Raw genomic sequence first — 6,823 nt, forward strand, 5'->3', positions numbered from 1 at the left:
AAACTACCAATTTTTAGCCTTTCTTAATAAATTAGGCTTAGCAACAAAAGGTTGTCTAGATGTGCAACTAGGTGAGCAACCAATATGATGCTAACAACAACAACAACAACAAGTACAAGTAAAGGATAGAACACAACAATAGCTTGCACAAAGTAAAGGTAAGAGATAACCACAAGTGGAGCCGGTGGAGAAGAGGATGTGCTACCGAAGTTCCTTTCCTTTAAGGGGAAGTACATCTCCGTTGGAGCGGTGTGGAGGCACAATGCTCGCCAAGAAGCCACTAGGGCCACCGTATTATCTTCACACCCTCACACAACATGAGATGTCATGATTCCACTAGTGGTGCCCTTGAAGGCGGCAACCGGACCTTTACAAACAAGGTTGGGGCTCTCTCCACAACCGAATTGGAGGCTCCCGACGAACCACGGAGCTTCACCACAATGGAATGTGGCTCCGAGGTGATCTCAACCGTCTAGGATGATCAAATACCCAAGAGTAACAAGATCCGTAAGAGATTAGTGGGGGGAATCAAATTTCTCTTGGTGGAATTATAGATCGGGGCCTTCTCAACCAATCCCTAGAAAATCAACAAGTTCTATTGGATATGGAGAGAGATCGGGCGAAAATGAGCTTCGGAGCAACAATGGAGTTTGGGGGAAGAAGAGGTGGGTCTTCTTGGGGAAGAAGACCCCCTTTTATAGCGGGGGAACAATCCAACCGTTATCCACACTCTCAGCCCGCAGCACACGGTACTACCGCTCATGGGAGCGGTACTTCCGGTGGCTGTAGTGGTACTGCCGCTTGGCCCAGCAGTACTACCGCCGTGACCGCGCTCAGTAGCTGCACAGGGAGAAGGGACAGAGGAGAGAGACCCCGAGTGACACTAGTAGCGGTGGTAGGTGCGGTACTACCGCTCATGAGCGGCACTACTGCCCCTACTGCCGCTGCTACTACCGCTGAATCCGGCACGAGAACAACACGTCTCGAGTCGAAGCGGTACTAGGGCGGAACTGCAGCAGAACTACCGCCTGTTGCTCTAGGCGGTACTACTGCTGCTACAGCGGTACTACCGCCTGTTGCTCTGGGTGGTACTGCCGCTACCCTCCACGGTACTACCGCTAGCTCCTCTCCAATGCCACTTCCACGACAACAAAGGATCCTCCAAGGGTGCGGGAAAGATCTAGGGGTGCAAAGAGATGTGTACGTGTTGATTCCACCAACCCTTTCCGATATGGACCCCCTCTTGATAGTACGGTATCTCCTACGACTCAAGTCCACCAAAACTGAAACGAAGGAAAACTACACCGTCTTCACTTTAAGCTCCAAGGGGAATAAATCGTCCGTGCCATATGAATGAATATCTGAAATGCTCAATGCACCCGCAAACGCATTGTCATTAATCACCAAAACCACTAAGAGAGAAATATGCCCTAACAATCTCTCCCCTTTTGGAGGATTGATGACAACACGAGATTTGCATAGAGATATAACAAGAGAATAAGCAAACCCCAGAATCTACAAAATATAGACGGGCTCCCCCTAGATGTGTGCACTTATTTAAGAATGCTTTTTGAATGCAAAGCACACGCACTAGGATCAACACCCCCCTATATTTTATAGACCGACAACACTTGCATCTACAATATGGGAAACTTAAACTAGGATGCAAGAAGTAGTAAGTGAGCATAAGAAGGACATAAGTTAAGCATGCAACTCACATACTACCAAAGTACTAGACAGACATAAGATAATAATAAAATAGCATATGTCTCACACCATATGACACAGTAACCAAGTCTCACAAGCACAAACCAAACCAAAACAAACAAACGACAAAAGAGTTCACGAGAGAGAAAGACACGACAAATAAGACAACTCGGCAAACACCTAAACTCTCTACCCCTTTGGCATCAAGACACAAAAGGGCAAAGAGTGCTACAACGGTCACATGTGATAGCAATGTCGAAGATCCTCGATCATAGCTCCGCGTGGTCGCTCGCGCCTCCGTCATCGGCAGTAGCAGCAGGCTAATCGGTCTCTGAATCCGTCCATGGACAGTGCTGAGAGACCCACTCCTCCTCATCAGTGATCTTGTCCTCTGACCCACTGGCAACCTCTGCACCCAGCTGATGCAAAAGGACTTTCTGATGGCTGCGAGACTTCTTCTCTGACACATGCGCCATATACTGTGAAGGAAGTATGCCCTAGAGGCAATAATAAAGTTGTTATTTTATATTTCTTTATTCATGATAAATATTTATTATTCATGCTAGAATTGTATTAACCGGAAACTTTACATGTGTGAATACATAGACAAAACAATGTGTCCCTAGTATGCCTCTACTTGACTAGCTCGTTGATCAAAAGATGGTTAAGTTTCCTAGCCAACGAAAAACAAGATCCGGGCTGCCCCCCTCCCCCCAGATTGGGCCTTACATGGTCTTTCAGTGGAGGGGTTACTTGATCAACTTGCCCCATCTTTGTTTCAATTTTTCTAATAAAACTGTAAGAAAAAGGGACATTTGGCTGCTCTATCCATGTAGAAATTCCCCATTAGAATCTACTAAATTAAGTACATGATTGTAATCATGTATATTGATACTTTCCAGAATCAAAAAACATATGCGCAAGTTTACCTTGATTATGGTTCCTGTTCCTGTCGGAGATTGGTCTCCAGGAACATAAACACTATTACATTGGGAAAATAACTAATTCTGCTGTTGCTACATTACATAGGTTATTGCTTGCCTTACTTCATCTCTTACAAATTGCTTTTTTGTTTCTGAAGCTACTATATACTTCAGATCATCGAAGAGGATGATGGGAGTGAATGCTATGTATTTCGAAAGTGGGGGCGAGTTGGCAGTGAAAAGATTGGTGGAAAGAAACTGGAGATGTCAAAAACTGACGCAATACGTGAATTTAAAAGATTATTTCTGGAAAAGACTGGAAACCCCTGGGAAGCATGGGAACAAAAAACAAATTTTCAGAAGCAGCCTGGGAGATTTCATCCACTTGACATTGTATGTTATTGGAAAAAAAAGTTTGTTCACATAGTTTTATTTCTCCTTTTTGTGGATTCGAACTGATGATGTGATATACATTATTGTAGGATTACGGAGTAAGGGAAGCACCAAAACGGAAAGACATGAGCAAAATGAAAAGTTCACTTGCACCTCAGGTGCTGGAACTCATGGTGATGCTTTTCAATGTTGAAACATATAGGTGTGCCTCAACTTTCTTGTTCAAGGAATTGCTTCCATCCATGTCTTGTTATTATTGAAGTCATTATTCACGTTATTCACCAAATTTTACATGTTTGCCTTTTTATTTTCGTTCTTCAAGTGTAGCCATAGTTGTTGGTGAATTAGTATCTCTAAGGCTCATCCAATATATGCAGCTTTGACATGCCACAAGTTGGGATCCATCTTGGTTATGAAAATAGGGTCCATGTGTCTACAAACAAAACTATGATGTCCCCAATCGCTTCTCTCTCCATTGCCTGCCCACAAAATCCTTTTTCTCCTGCAGAAGCTCTTTTTTTTTTCCTATCAAGATATTCCTCTACACCGTCGGTGCTCTTACACCGTTACATACCAGCAACCTAGCCTGGATGATATTTGCTAAAAGGAAAATAAATAAATAACCTGTGTGATTAAACTAACTGCCACATACTTCTCGGGCCTTATTTGTTTTCTCCCCAGAACGCCCACAAACAAATAGATGTTGCACCAAACACATGCATATAAATCAACAAAATATTTGAATCCTAACGATCTGAAATATCAATTTATTATTGATACTAATCATCATAGACACAAAAACGGTTCGTTCGGTTTGATTATGAATCTTTGCATATTCGATTTAATCATTCACGACTGTATGTAGAACAAGGCATGTCTATGCAAGGCTTGTGAGATGCGCTCAACTATACTATCAGGTGGGGGTGAACAATGTTTTCTTGCTTTCTAACCACGTTTATCCTCCGACCTTATTAAAAGAAAGTTTCAGCTCTACATTTTTCATTACTATCAAAGTTCTTGCATCAAATACAAAAACACAACACCTACCACACTTTCGGGTATACACTACTAGGAAAAGGCCTACTAATGGCGCACCTAATTTGGCCATTAATGGCGCATTAGTGGTGCGCCATTAGTGCCACGCCATTAGTATATTTTACTAATGGCGCACCACTGGTGCGCCATTAGTATCTGGTATACTAATGGCGGACATCAGATGCGCCATTAGTATATACAACAGTGCGTCATTAGTATGCCTCCCAGGGGGCCATGTATACCCAGGTGCTTTGGCATACTAATGGCGCACAACAACAAGATGCGCCATTAGTAACTTCGGCATACTAATGACGCACTGTTTAATGATGCGCCATTAGTATCCTTTGGCATACTAATGGCGCACTGTGATGTGATGCGCCATTAGTATGAATATTAGGTTTTTTTTTATTTTTTAATTTTCTGTTTTTTGCACAGGTTACAAAATGTATAATTGGAGAAAATATAGACAGCACACATCAACAACAGATTCATCAAATACAATAGAAGATTAGTCTCTGAATACAATTCATCATATTAGTCTCCGAATACAATTCATTATATTAGTCTCCGAATTGAAAAGACCGAACAAAGATAGAACATTATATTACAAGTCTCGAGACCGCGAGTAGCGAGTTTGTCTTCACATTACAAGTCGATATCGATCATCTAAACTACCATCACATAGAAGAGAGCCGCGATCATCACGATGAGCATCATCACGATGAAACTCGTCTTCATCCGGTTCCTCCAACGCTCCCTCCCCTCTCCCGCTAGATAGCGGGCGTATCTAGATTCGACCTCGGCCCTAGTGGTGTACCCTTTGTAATTGTTACCGCTGAATCGGTGAACCTATCTCCGACACTCCTCCCAGTCGTCGTAGACTCCGGGAACCTTACCCTTGTACACGACATACGACGGCATCGCAATGCACTAGCCAAACGAAACGTTAGTACCAATTCACAGACAATACATAAGCAATATATAAGTATGCAACAGAACGATCGGAAGAGAAAAGCAAGACATTAATAGCATCGATTACATCTAAGTTGAACGACTCTCGAAACCAAAGAGACATACTACAAGTTCATTAAAGTTTAATTACAACATGAGCCAATCGATGTTTCAGAACTAGACACAGCATCACTGCTTTCGACTTGACTCAAGGGACCGGAGCGTGGATGAAGCCGCCGTCTATCGTGGGAGTCATGAAATAACGGGCGTTGTCAGCCTGCATTTGTAGCATTGTGTCGATGTCACTGTTGGACGGTTGATTTCTGAGGTAGAACTGCCCCGAGGTACGAAGGACATCTTGATGGATGATTTCCGCAAACTCCGACTGGATGCGAAAGAATTCTTGTCTGATGTCCGCGTCCTGGATTGCAGACACGCTCGCGGCCCAATCTTTGAGTTTACTCGGTAGCAGAAGTTGATGATGGTCCCGTACGATCGCCCGCATGTGATGGATGGCGTACTAGGCACCCTTCTGACCGCCAGGCGGCTGCTTGACGCAGCAGAACATCGTATTGTGGGAGAACACGTGCTTGCCGTACTTACGAATAGGCCTGGTGAAGGTGCCTCCAGATTTGGCGTAGCTGGGGAGAACATCATCAAGAACCTTCTTGACATTTGTGTAGTCTACGTTCGACTGACGGTCCGGGTCGAAATACGTGGCCATGGAATATTTGGGGCTTAGGAGGATGAGCGTGCAATGTGTGTCACTGCAGAAAACACGGAATGTTAAAAGAAAAACGATAGAAATCTAAGAATTCATATGTTACGGGCCGGTTGAGGGGAGGACTTACTCGGGAAAGTAAGGCACGAGGAAGTTATCCTTATCTTGGTTTGCCAGAATGACGCCTTCGAGGTAAGAACTCGCGACTTGCCAGTCCCCAGCGCTGCCCAAGATCTTGGCACGCATGTAGAAGGGGTCGACTATCACGATGTCCAGGGTCTTGTCGCGAATGATCCGCATCTCCATACTCAGCGAAAATAGCCGAACGAAGGTGTAGTGCAGCGGATGAAGGTTCAACATAGCGTGGATGTCATCAAACCGCAGGACGATCGTACGCCCGATGGAGTTATCCACAAAGCCCTTGCCCTCTGGCACCTTGGCCGCGAAAACCGGGTATGCCACATCCTTCTCTCTGAGACGCCGCTTCTCCAAAGAAAGAACACTGTCATGCAGACTCCGCATAGCACCGGTTGCAGCATTGAGCATATTTGTCGGTAGCATCGCCCTACCCGCCACATGCACCCTCCTCGAGATATCCTTAGGTGAAGGTGGCCCGTCCTGAGCACGGATCGTACTCGGTGCCGGCTGGCTCGCACCCTTGTTAGTCTTTCTTTTGCGTGCCTTCTTCTTCTCCTGTAATGGGACCGAGTTCTGCTCACAGACCGCCTTCTTGAGTGTGTTGGGGCTGATAATATTTCGCACCTCGCCTATCTGAGGCTCGGTGAAGTCGGCAGCTGGAGGAGTCTCCTGAGAGCTGAATGACAGACGACGCCTGTTGCAACTTGGCTTCTCCGCGGTACCAGCTAGATCGCGCACGTCTTTTGTTGGGTTGGGTTCTTGAGAAGGAGGCCCCATGAAGTCGCCATCGTACCCATGATCGGCAAAGTACTGATCGACGTTGCCAAATGTATCGTCGTCATCGTCGTTCTGATCCTGTGCCATATGCATGTTTGGATCCAGTGGCATAGGGATGTCCAGCACCGTTGCGGCGGTCTTGCCATGGGGCCGACTTGGCGCCGGCACGACTGGCGGT

The 6,823-nt window shown here is 45.3% G+C and overlaps 1 long non-coding RNA gene across 1 annotated transcript; it reads right to left on the reverse strand.

Moving 5' to 3' along the window:
• Nucleotides 1–2,786: 2,786 nt before the first annotated feature.
• On the reverse strand, nucleotides 2,787–5,069 carry LOC119353545. Its single transcript, XR_005170469.1, has 3 exons — nucleotides 5,058–5,069; nucleotides 4,195–4,196; nucleotides 2,787–2,888 (listed from the first exon to the last, which is right to left on the reverse strand). It is a non-coding gene; the product is annotated as an uncharacterized LOC119353545 (long non-coding RNA).
• Nucleotides 5,070–6,823: the final 1,754 nt, after the last annotated feature.

This window comes from Triticum dicoccoides, chromosome 1A, assembly GCF_002162155.2.
Source record: "Triticum dicoccoides isolate Atlit2015 ecotype Zavitan chromosome 1A, WEW_v2.0, whole genome shotgun sequence".
Classification (NCBI taxonomy): domain Eukaryota; kingdom Viridiplantae; phylum Streptophyta; class Magnoliopsida; order Poales; family Poaceae; genus Triticum; species Triticum dicoccoides.